Source organism: Oncorhynchus mykiss, chromosome 23 (assembly GCF_057628025.1).
Source record: "Oncorhynchus mykiss isolate SJ-2025 chromosome 23, ASM5762802v1, whole genome shotgun sequence".
Lineage (NCBI taxonomy): Eukaryota > Metazoa > Chordata > Actinopteri > Salmoniformes > Salmonidae > Oncorhynchus > Oncorhynchus mykiss.
Window position 1 is genome coordinate 61,346,728 of NC_143044.1, and position 10,810 is coordinate 61,357,537.

The window sequence follows — 10,810 nt, forward strand, 5'->3', positions numbered from 1 at the left end:
TTTACAATCCCTTTACAGAACTACATTGAGGAATATACTTTAAATTCAACTCAGTGAACATGGACTCCCTTTCTCTGTCTCTCACTCTCTCTTGCTCACTTACTTTGTCTCTGTCTGTCTGTCTGTCTGTCTGTCTGTCTGTCTGTCTGTCTGTCTGTCCTCTCATAGTCCTTTTCTCATTGGGCCATTAGCACAGAGAATGACACTGTGTGTTCCTGGTTATCTTCTTGCTCCTACTTGAGACGCAGATGTCTCAAGTAGACACCTGGAAATGCAAAGGCGCTACGCTAAATGCTAAATGTACTCGTTAAAACTCAAACGTTCATCAAAATTCACATGCAGGGTATTGAATTAAAGCTACACTCGTTGTGAACCTAGCCAATAAGTCAGATTTTTAAAATGCTTTTCGGCGAAAGCATGAGAAGCTATTATCTGATAGCATGCAACACCCCAAAATGCCTGAATGCGATGTAAACAAAGATTTAGCTTAGCCGGCACTACACAAAACGCAGAAATACAATATAAAACATTCATTACCTTTGACGAGCTTCTTTCTTGGCACTCCTATATGCCCCATAAACATCACTATTGGGTCTTTTTTTCGTTTAAATCGGTCCATATATACCCAAAATAGCTTTCTATGGAAGCTGTGTCATTCAGAAAAAAACATTGTTTTAAAACGCTGCGTCATTTTTTTAAATTAAAAACGTCGACGATAAACTTTCACAAAACACTTCGAAATACTTTTGTAATCCAACTTTAGGTATTAGTAAACGTTTATAATCTATCAAAATGATTACAGGGCGATGTATATTCAATAGCTCCTCGTCTTCATGTCAATGGCTGCCAATGTGCACATTCAAAACATCCTGGTGGAGACCGGAAGAAATTGAATCCAGTTAGTTGGATTTACCAAGAAAAAAGTCCCTGGAAAATGACGACAATGGCGACATCATGTGGAATCTGTATGAATTGCATGCAGATCCATAATTAATTTTGTGCCCTTTTAACAACCCATGAAAGTGACTTATGGAAATTATTTTTAGCTTTCAGAGAGCAGTTTTTTTTTCGATGAAACACACGATCTGTTATAGTCACAGCCGTGATTTAACCAGTTTTAGAAACTTCAGAGTGTTTTCTATCCACACATACTAATCATATGCATATACTATATTCCTGGCATGAGTAGCAGGACGCTGAAAAGTTGCGCGATTTTTAACAGAATGTTCGAAAAAGGAAGGGGTAGACTTAAGAGGATTTATTACTGTCTCCATCCCAGCTGGCTTTTCACGCTGCCCCTGCGCCTGGGGGAATGAAAAGCTGTCCAGTCTAAGACCCTTGACTTTGTCTGACCCTTCCTCTGCTGTTCAAGATGAGATGGAACACTGGTTCTAACCTTTAACTGCCATTTAACTGCCATTATGTGTTGTTTTAACCCCTCCGGCAATTAGCACAGACGAGATCACTTTCTTCTCTCTCTCTTTGCTAGACAGACCATTTCACCTAACGTTTAGCTTGGCCAATGACTGGCCCCTGAATGCAGAAGGCGAAGAGAACCTGAAACCATTTGACATGTAAAGTCCTCATGTAACCACCAGGGGGAGCTCACTCCCTGTGCTAGATTTGTTGTTCTGACTGGGTCGTGGCCTTGTCGTTCACCATACAGGTACAGCATATGGCAGGCTGCGATAGAGAGGTCTACAGACTGCCCAGGATGTAGACTGACAGTCATATCATAGAGAGGTATACAGACTGCCCAGGATGTAGACTGACAATCATATTATAGAGAGGTCTACAGACTGCCCAGGATGTAGACTGACAGTCATCCTGTAGAGAGGTCTACAGACCGTCCAAGATGTAGACTGACAGTCATATTATAGAGAGGTCTACAGACAATGTCCAAGATGTAGACTGACAGTCATATTATAGAGAGGTCTACAGACTGCCCAGGATGTAGACTGACAGTCATATTATAGAGGTCTACAGACACTGTCCAAGATGTAGACTGACAGTGATATTATAGAGAGGTCTACAGACTGCCCAGGATGTAGACTGACAGTCATCCTGTAGAGAGGTCTATAGACACTGTACAAGATGTAGACTGACAGTCCTACTGTAGAGAGGTCTACAGACACTGTCCAAGATGTAGACTGACAGTCATCCTATAGAGAGGTCTACAGACTGCCCAGGATGTAGACTGACAGTCATATTACAGAGAGGTCTATAGACAATGTCCAAGCTGTAGACTGACAGTCCTACTGTAGAGAGGTCTACATACTGTCCCGGATGTAGACTGGCAGTCATATTATAGAGAGGTCTACAGACTGCCCAGGATGTAGACTGACAGTCTCCCTGTAGAGAGGTCTATAGACACTGTCCTGGATGTAGACTGACAGTCCTACTGTAGAGAGGTCTACATACTGTCCCGGATGTAGACTGACAGTCATATTATAGAGAGGTCTACAGACTGCCCAGGATGTAGACTGACAGTCATATTATAGAGAGGTCTACAGACTGCCCAGGATGTAGACTGACAGTCCTACTGTAGAGAGGTCTACAGAATGCCCAGGATGTAGACTGACAGTCATATTATAGAGAGATCTACAGACTGTCCAATATGTAGACTGACAGTCATATTATAGAGAGGTCTACAGACTTCCCAGGATGTAGACTGATAGTCATCCTGTAGAGAGGTCTACAGACTGCCCAGGATGTAGACTGATAGTCATCATGTAGAGAGGTCTACAGACTGTCCATGATGTAGACTGACAGTCATACTATAGAGAGGTCTACAGACTGCCCAGGATGTAGACTGACAGTCATATTATAGAGAGGTCTACAGACTTCCCAGGATGTAGACTGACAGTCATATCATAGAGAGGTATGTGTGTACCTCGGCACCAGTTGTTTTCGACACCATGTGACCAACACCATTTAATTTGATGTCTTTTTCAGCTGTAATGAACATCATATTGGGATTAGCCTGTTTGAGGTGCTGTACACTTTAAAGAACAGAAGGTTCAATGGATATACAGTACTTGGCTTGGTTAAAGCACCCCGAAATATTCTACATAGAACCCCAACGAACCCTTCTTCTAGCAGTACATTTACAATGGGGTGGTTAGCTAGTTGTTTAGTAAATGGTTGTTTCCTTTTGTCTGGTGGTCATCTGATCTGGCCCGAGGAGGGACTCTCTCTCTGTCTGTCTGTCTGTCTCTCTCTCTCTCTCACTCCCTCTCTCTCTCTCACTCCCTCTCTCTCTTTTTCTCTCTCTCTCTCTCTTTCTCTCTCTCTCTCTCTCTCTTTTTCTCTCTCTCTCTCTCTCTCTCTTTTTCACTCCCTCTCTTTTTCTCCCTCTCTTTTTCTCTCTCTCTTTTTCTCTCTCTCTCTCTCCCTCACTCCCTCTCTCTCTTTTTCTCTCTCTCTCTTTTTCTCTCTCTCTCTCTCTCTCTCTGTGTGTGTGTAAAACCCACCAGCTTTCTTCCTAGGTTCCTGCCTTCTATGTGGTTTTTCCTAGACATTGTGCTTCTGCCTCTGCATTGCTTGCTCTTTGGGGTTTTAGGCTGGGTGTCTGTAAAGCACTTTGTGACAACTGCTGATGTAAAAAGGGCTTTATAAATACATTTGATTGATTGATTAATTGATTGATTGATTGATTGATTGATTGATTGATTGATTGATCTATCCTGCAGGTTACAGGTGGCAGAAGGGAGAACAGAAAACTAAATGAACACATTTAAAAACACATTTTTTTTTTAAAACTAACATTGGAAACCATTCTGGATCTATGACAGACAGCGTCCCGTGATAAAAAGTTAACATATTATCATTAGTAATTAATTATTATTATATTAATATATATTTTTAGGCTTCATGCTTTCTGGATATCAGTGACCCTGCGATGTTACTGATTCCGTGCATCGGATGATGACTGAGGAGTAGCTCAGGTCTTGACGTGAACGTCAAACGTGGTATGAATATTTTGTCATTTGTACTCTGACAGACACAGGAAAGATCCACAGTTTCCTCGTCGATGAGAAGAAAACAAAAAACAACCAAAGAATTGTGAGATGTATCTTTGTTTGTGATGGACGCCTATGATGAGATCTCCTTGTGGCTTGTTCACACTCTGAAGAGCTCATCTCATAGTCGGAGCAACGTATATCATAGTAACATTGGACTAATGCGAGCCCCGGGGGCGTAACCTGTAGAGGACAGCAGAGGCCCTCTGTCCTCTGAACCTCCTTCCCTCTCAGCCCAGCTCAAACCCAAGAGGCCCTCTGTCCTCTGACCCTCCCTCCCTCTCAGCCCAGCTCAAACCCAAGAGGCCCTCTGTCTGCTGAACCTCCCTCCCTCTCAGCCCAGCTCAAACACAAGAGGCCCTCTGTCCGCTGAACTTCCTTCCCTCTCAGCCCAGCTCAAACCCAAGAGGCCCTCTGTCCGCTGAACCTCCCTCCCTCTCAGCCCAGCTCAAACCCAAGAGGCCCTCTGTCCGCTGAACCTCCCTCCCTCTCAGCCCAGCTCAAACCCAAGAGGCCCTCTGTCCACTGAACCTCCCTCCCTCTCAGCCCAGCTCCTCCCTCCCTCTCAGCCCAGCTCCTCCCTCCCTCTCAGCCCAGCTCCTCCCTCCCTCTCAGCCCAGCTCAAAGACTCCCCTCTTAAAGAGAGTCAATCAGAAATCTTCCATTTAATTACAACACACAGGAAATGAGCTGGTGAATGGCCTAGGTGCTGATAAGGAGGGCTGAGCTCGGGGGGGGGGGACAGACAGCTCCAGTCAGAAACCCCAGAGTACCCTCTAGAACCCCTATGAGAGAGAGAGAGAGAGAGATAAATAGATTGAGAGGGAGTGAGAGACAGAGAGAGATCAAGGGAGAGAGAGAGAGACAGAGAGAGAGAGAGAGAGATAAATAGATTGAGAGGGAGCAAGAGACAGAGAGAAACTGAGAGAGAGACTGAGAGAAATAGATTGAGAGGGAGCGAGAGACTGAGAGAGACTGAGAGAAATAGATTGAGAGGGAGCAAGAGACAGAGAGAGACAGAGAGAGAGACTGAGAGAAATAGATTGAGAGGGAGCGAGAGACTGAGAGAGAGACAGAGAGAGACTGAGAGAAATAGATTGAGAGGGAGCAAGAGACAGAGAGAGACAGAGAGAGACTGAGAGAAATAGATTGAGAGGGAGCGAGAGACTGAGAGAGAGACAGAGAGACTGAGAGAAATAGATTGAGAGGGAGCAAGAGACAGAGAGAGACAGAGAGAGACTGAGAGAAATAGATTGAGAGGGAGCGAGAGACTGAGAGAGAGACAGAGAGAGACTGAGAGAAATAGATTGAGGGAGCGAGAGACAGAGAGAGATCAAGGGAGAGAGAGACTCCATTGACCCGATCAAGAGAGAGCGAGAGAGAGAGAGAGAGAGAGAGAGAGAGAGAGAGAACCAGCATTACAATATGATTGTACTGTCAACTTTGATTCATAATTAATGTATTTATCAAATTAATCACAGAAAAAAAATATCCCTTTTGCGGCTGAGGGCTTTTGCGAACAGTGGCTAAAATTCCTACATCCGTTGGCTCCCCTTACGGCTAATAACGTTGCCCTCAGTGTAAAGGCCCCGGAGCGGCCCGCTACTCACAGGTCTCATGACAGACAAATTGCTCCTTTGTGTAGAAATGATATGGGGAATTTAGAGCGGGGGGGGGGGGGGGGGACTCTGTCATTGCTTAGGGATAACAACAATTCCCCCTTGTCTCCACAAACTGTCAATGTCCCTAATGGCACCACTGATCTAAAGTAGTGCACTACTACCCTATGGGCCCTGGTCTAAAGTAGTGCACTACTACCCTATGGGCCCTGGTCTAAAGTAGTGCACTACTACCCTATGGGCCCTGGTCTAAAGTAGTGCACTCTGGTCTAAAGTAGGGCCTCTTGGTATTGAGTTGGACAAACATGAACAGATCCTGTTTTGTCAAGAGCAGCAGGAGGAGAGGGGCAGGCTGATCCTGTGTTGTCAGGAGGAGCAGCAGAAGGAGGGGGGCAGGCTGATCCTGTGTTGTCAGGAGGAGCAGCAGGAGGGGGGGCAGGCTGATCCTGTGTTGTCAGCAGCAGCAGGAGGAGGGGGGGCAGGCTGATCCTGTGTTGTCAGCAGCAGGAGGAGGAGGAGGAGGGGGGCAGGCTGATCCTGTGTTGTCAGGAGGAGCAGCAGAAGGAGGGGGGCAGGCTGATCCTGTGTTGTCAGGAGGAGCAGCAGGAGGGGGGGCAGGCTGATCCTGTGTTGTCAGCAGCAGCAGGAGGAGGGGGGGCAGGCTGATCCTGTGTTGTCAGCAGCAGGAGGAGGAGGAGGGGGGGCAGGCTGATCCTGTGTTGTCAGCAGCAGCAGGAGGAGGGGGGGCAGGCTGATCCTGTGTTGTCAGCAGCAGGAGGAGGAGGAGGGGGGGCAGGCTGATCCTGTGTTGTCAGGAGCAGCAGCAGGAGGAGGGGGGGCAGGCTGATCCTGTGTTGTCAGCAGGCAGCAGGAGGAAGAGGGGGGGCAGGCTGATCCTGTGTTGTCAGCAGCAGGGGGGGGGGGGGCAGGCTGATCCTGTGATGTCAGCAGCAGGAGGAGGAAGTGGGGGGGCAGGCTGATCCTGTGTTGTCAGCAGCAGCAGGAGGAGGGGGGGGAGGCAGGCTGATCCTGTTTTTTCAGCAGCAGCAGGAGGAGGGGGGGCAGGCTGATCCTGTGTTGTCAGCAGCAGGAGGAGGAGGAGGAGGGCCAGGCTGATCCTGTGTTGTCAGCAGCAGCAGTAGGAGGAGGAGGAGGGCCAGGCTGATCCTGTGTTGTCAGCAGCAGCAGCAGCAGGAGGAGGAGGGCCAGGCTGATCCTGTGTTGTCAGCAGCAGCAGCAGCAGGAGGAGGAGGGCCAGGCTGATCCTGTGTTGTCAGCAGCAGCAGCAGCAGGAGGAGGAGGGCCAGGCTGATCCTGTGTTGTCAGCAGCAGCAGGAGGGGGGGGGGGGCAGGCTGATCCTGTGTTGTCAGCAGCAGCAGCAGCAGGAGGAGGAGGGCCAGGCTGATCCTGTGTTGTCAGCAGCAGCAGGAGGGGGGGGGGGGGCAGGCTGATCCTGTGTTGTCAGCAGCAGCAGCAGCAGGAGGAGGAGGGCCAGGCTGATCCTGTGTTGTCAGCAGCAGCAGTAGGAGGAGGAGGAGGGCCAGGCTGATCCTGTGTTGTCAGCAGCAGCAGGAGGAGGAGGGGGGGCAGGCTGATCCTGTGTTGTCAGCAGCAGGAGGAGGGGGGGGCAGGCTGATCCTGTGTTGTCAGCAGCAGGAGGAGGGGGGGGGCAGGCTGATCCTGTGTTGTCAGCAGCAGGAGGAGGGGGGCAGGCTGATCCTGTGTTGTCAGCAGCAGGAGGGGGGGCAGGCTGATCCTGTGTTGTCAGCAGCAGGAGGAGGGGAGCAGGCTGATCCTGTGTTGTCAGCAGCAGGAGGAGGGGGGCAGGCTGATCCTGTGTTGTCAGCAGCAGGAGGAGGGGAGCAGGCTGATCCTGTGTTGTCAGCAGCAGGAGGAGGGGAGCAGGCTGATCCTGTGTTGTCAGCAGCAGGAGGAGGGGGGCAGGCTGATCCTGTGTTGTCAGCAGCAGGAGGAGGGGGGCAGGCTGATCCTGTGTTGTCAGCAGCAGGAGGAGGGGAGCAGGCTGATCCTGTGTTGTCAGCAACAGGAGGAGGGGGGCAGGCTACTTGTTGATCATTCTCTCAGGCGTTTCTACAAGTCTGTCATTAAAAGTTTTTTTTTTGTCATTGAGGAGTCCTCTTCCTCTTGTCATTCTGAACTATCAGTCTGGCCTCATTGAGGAGTCCTCTTCCTCTTGTCATTCTGAACTATCAGTCTGGCCTCATTGAGGAGTCCTCTTCCTCTTGTCATTCTGAACTATCAGTCTGGCCTCATTGAGGAGTCCTCTTCCTCTTGTCATTCTGAACTATCAGTCTGGCCTCATTGAGGAGTCCTCTTCCTCTTGTCATTCTGAACTATCAGTCTGGCCTCATTGAGGAGTCCTCTTCCTCTTGTCATTCTGAACTATCAGTCTGGCCTCATTGAGGAGTCCTCTTCCTCTTGTCATTCTGAACTATCAGTCTGGCCTCATTGAGGAGTCCTCTTCCTCTTGTCATTCTGAACTATCAGTCTGGCCTCATTGAGGAGTCCTCTTCCTCTTGTCATTCTGAACTATCAGTCTGGCCTCATTGAGGAGTCCTCTTCCTCTTGTCATTCTGAACTATCAGTCTGGCCTCATTGAGGAGTCCTCTTCCTCTTGTCATTCTGAACTATCAGTCTGGCCTCATTGAGGAGTCCTCTTCCTCTTGTCATTCTGAACTATCAGTCTGGCCTCATTGAGGAGTCCTCTTCCTCTTGTCATTCTGAACTATCAGTCTGGCTTGCTTAACAAATGATCCTAAACATCTACATAACATATCGCTCTTTAAACATTTGCTTACCTGGACGTGGAAACCTGGCCAAAACGCAAAAGAGAATGAAGACATGCAATCCCACAGCCACAGGCTTCTGGAGAAGAAAGGGGAGGGGTGACCCTTCCTCCTGCTAGCCCTCTGACAACAGCCCCAGTCATTCATGGCTTCTCCCTGCAGCTGACACCGAGCTGTCCTTCCCTGTTCTTACCTGTTCGTACCTGTCCTTACCTGTCCTTCCCTGTTCTTACCTGTTCTTACCTGTCCTTACCTGTTCGTACCTGTCCTTACCTGTCCTTCCCTGTTCTTACCTGTTCTTACCTGTCCTTACCTGTTCTTACCTGTCCTTACCTGTCCTTACCTGTCCTTCCCTGTTCTTACCTGTTCTTACCTGTCCTTACCTGTCCTTACCTGTCCTTCCCTGTCCTTCCCTGTCCTTATCTGTTCTTACTTGTTCTTACCTGGGACAGAACAGAACCACAGACCTTTCATCTGACCTCATGTCCAACAAGGTTTCTGAGCTACTGAACCGTCCACTGCCATTATAAGAACATGGAGTCTAACATTACTGAGAGACGGTACGTTGCACATGGCACCCTATTCCCTATGTAGTGCACTACTTTATACTACAGCCCTATTCCCTATATAGTGCACTACTTTATACTACAGCCCTATTCCCTATATAGTGCACTACTTTATACTACAGCCCTATTCCCTATATAGTACACTACTCTATACTACTATTCCCTATATAGTACACTACTCTATACTACAGCCCTATTCCCTATATAGTGCACTACTTTATACTATAGCCCTATTCCCAATATAGTGCACTACTTTATACTACAGCCCTATTCCCTATATAGTGCACTACTCTATACTACAGCCCTATTCCCTATATAGTGCACTACTTTATACTACAGCCCTATTCCCAATATAGTGCACTACTTTATGTGAACTATCCTAACCCAGGGTAGTGCACTACTTTATGTGAACTATCCTAACCCAGGGTAGTGCACTACTTTATGTGAACTATCCTAACCCAGGGTAGTGCACTACTTTATGTGAAATATCCTAACCCAGGGTAGTGCACTACTTTATGTGATCTATCCTAACCCAGGGTAGTGCACTACTTTATGTGAACTATCCTAACCCAGGGTAGTGCACTACTTTATGTGATCTATCCTAACCCAGGGTAGTGCACTACTTTATGTGATCTATCCTAACCCAGGGTAGTGCACTACTTTATGTGATCTATCCTAACCCAGGGTAGAGCACTACGTGCTGCTTCTAATGGTTGTTCAGGACGAAGAGATTCAGTGTAGAGACCAGCTGGTGGACAGGCTCCTACTGTAACACCTGTGGTATAAACATCAGGGTAGAGACCAGCTGGTGAACAGGCTCCTACTGTAACACCTGTGGTATAAACATCAGGGTAGAGACCAGCTGGTGAACAGGCTCCTACTGTAACACCTGTGGTATAAACATCAGGGTAGAGACCAGCTGGTGAACAGGCTCCTACTGTAACACCTGTGGTATAAACATCAGGGTAGAGACCAGCTGGTGGACAGGCTCCTACTGTAACACCTGTGGTATAAACATCAGGGTAGAGACCAGCTGGTGAACAGGCTCCTACTGTAACACCTGTGGTATAAACATCAGGGTAGAGACCAGCTGGTGAACAGACTCCTACTGTAACACCTGTGGTATAAACATCAGGGTAGAGACCAGCTGGTGAACAGGCTCCTACTGTAACACCTGTGGTATAAACATCAGGGTAGAGACCAGCTGGTGAACAGGCTCCTACTGTAACACCTGTGGTATAAACATCAGGGTAGAGACCAGCTGGTGAACAGGCTCCTACTGTAACACCTGTGGTATAAACATCAGGGTAGAGACCAGCTGGTGAACAGGCTCCTACTGTAACACCTGTGGTATAAACATCAGGGTAGAGACCAGCTGGTGAACAGGCTCCTACTGTAACACCTGTGGTATAAACATCAGGGTAGAGACCAGCTAGTGAACAGGCTCCTACTGTAACACCTGTGGTATAAACATCAGGGTAGAGACCAGCTGGTGAACAGGCTCCTACTGTAACACCTGTGGTATAAACATCAGGGTAGACACCAGCTGGTGAACAGGCTCCTACTGTAACACCTGTGGTATAAACATCAGGGTAGAGACCAGCTGGTGAACAGGCTCCTACTGTAACACCTGTGGTATAAACATCAGGGTAGAGACCAGTTGGTGAACAGGCTCCTACTGTAACACCTGTGGTATAAACATCAGGGTAGAGACCAGCTGGTGAACAGGGTCCTACTGTAACACCTGTGGTATAAACATCAGGGTAGAGACCAGCTGGTTTAGGGGGAGTTTGTG

The 10,810-nt window shown here is 48.2% G+C and overlaps 1 protein-coding gene across 3 annotated transcripts in view; it reads right to left on the reverse strand.

Annotated features, from left to right (window-relative positions):
* The window catches only part of LOC110516764 (G protein-coupled receptor 26-like), a 117,102-nt gene extending 116,235 nt beyond the window's left edge, over window positions 1-867 (reverse strand). For all 3 annotated transcript variants that reach the window (XM_090218027.1, XM_090218026.1, XM_090218025.1), the window contains exon 1: window positions 538-867. The gene's annotated coding sequence lies outside the window, so the exon portion shown is untranslated. The remainder of the gene's footprint in view (window positions 1-537) is intronic.
* Window positions 868-10,810: the final 9,943 nt, after the last annotated feature.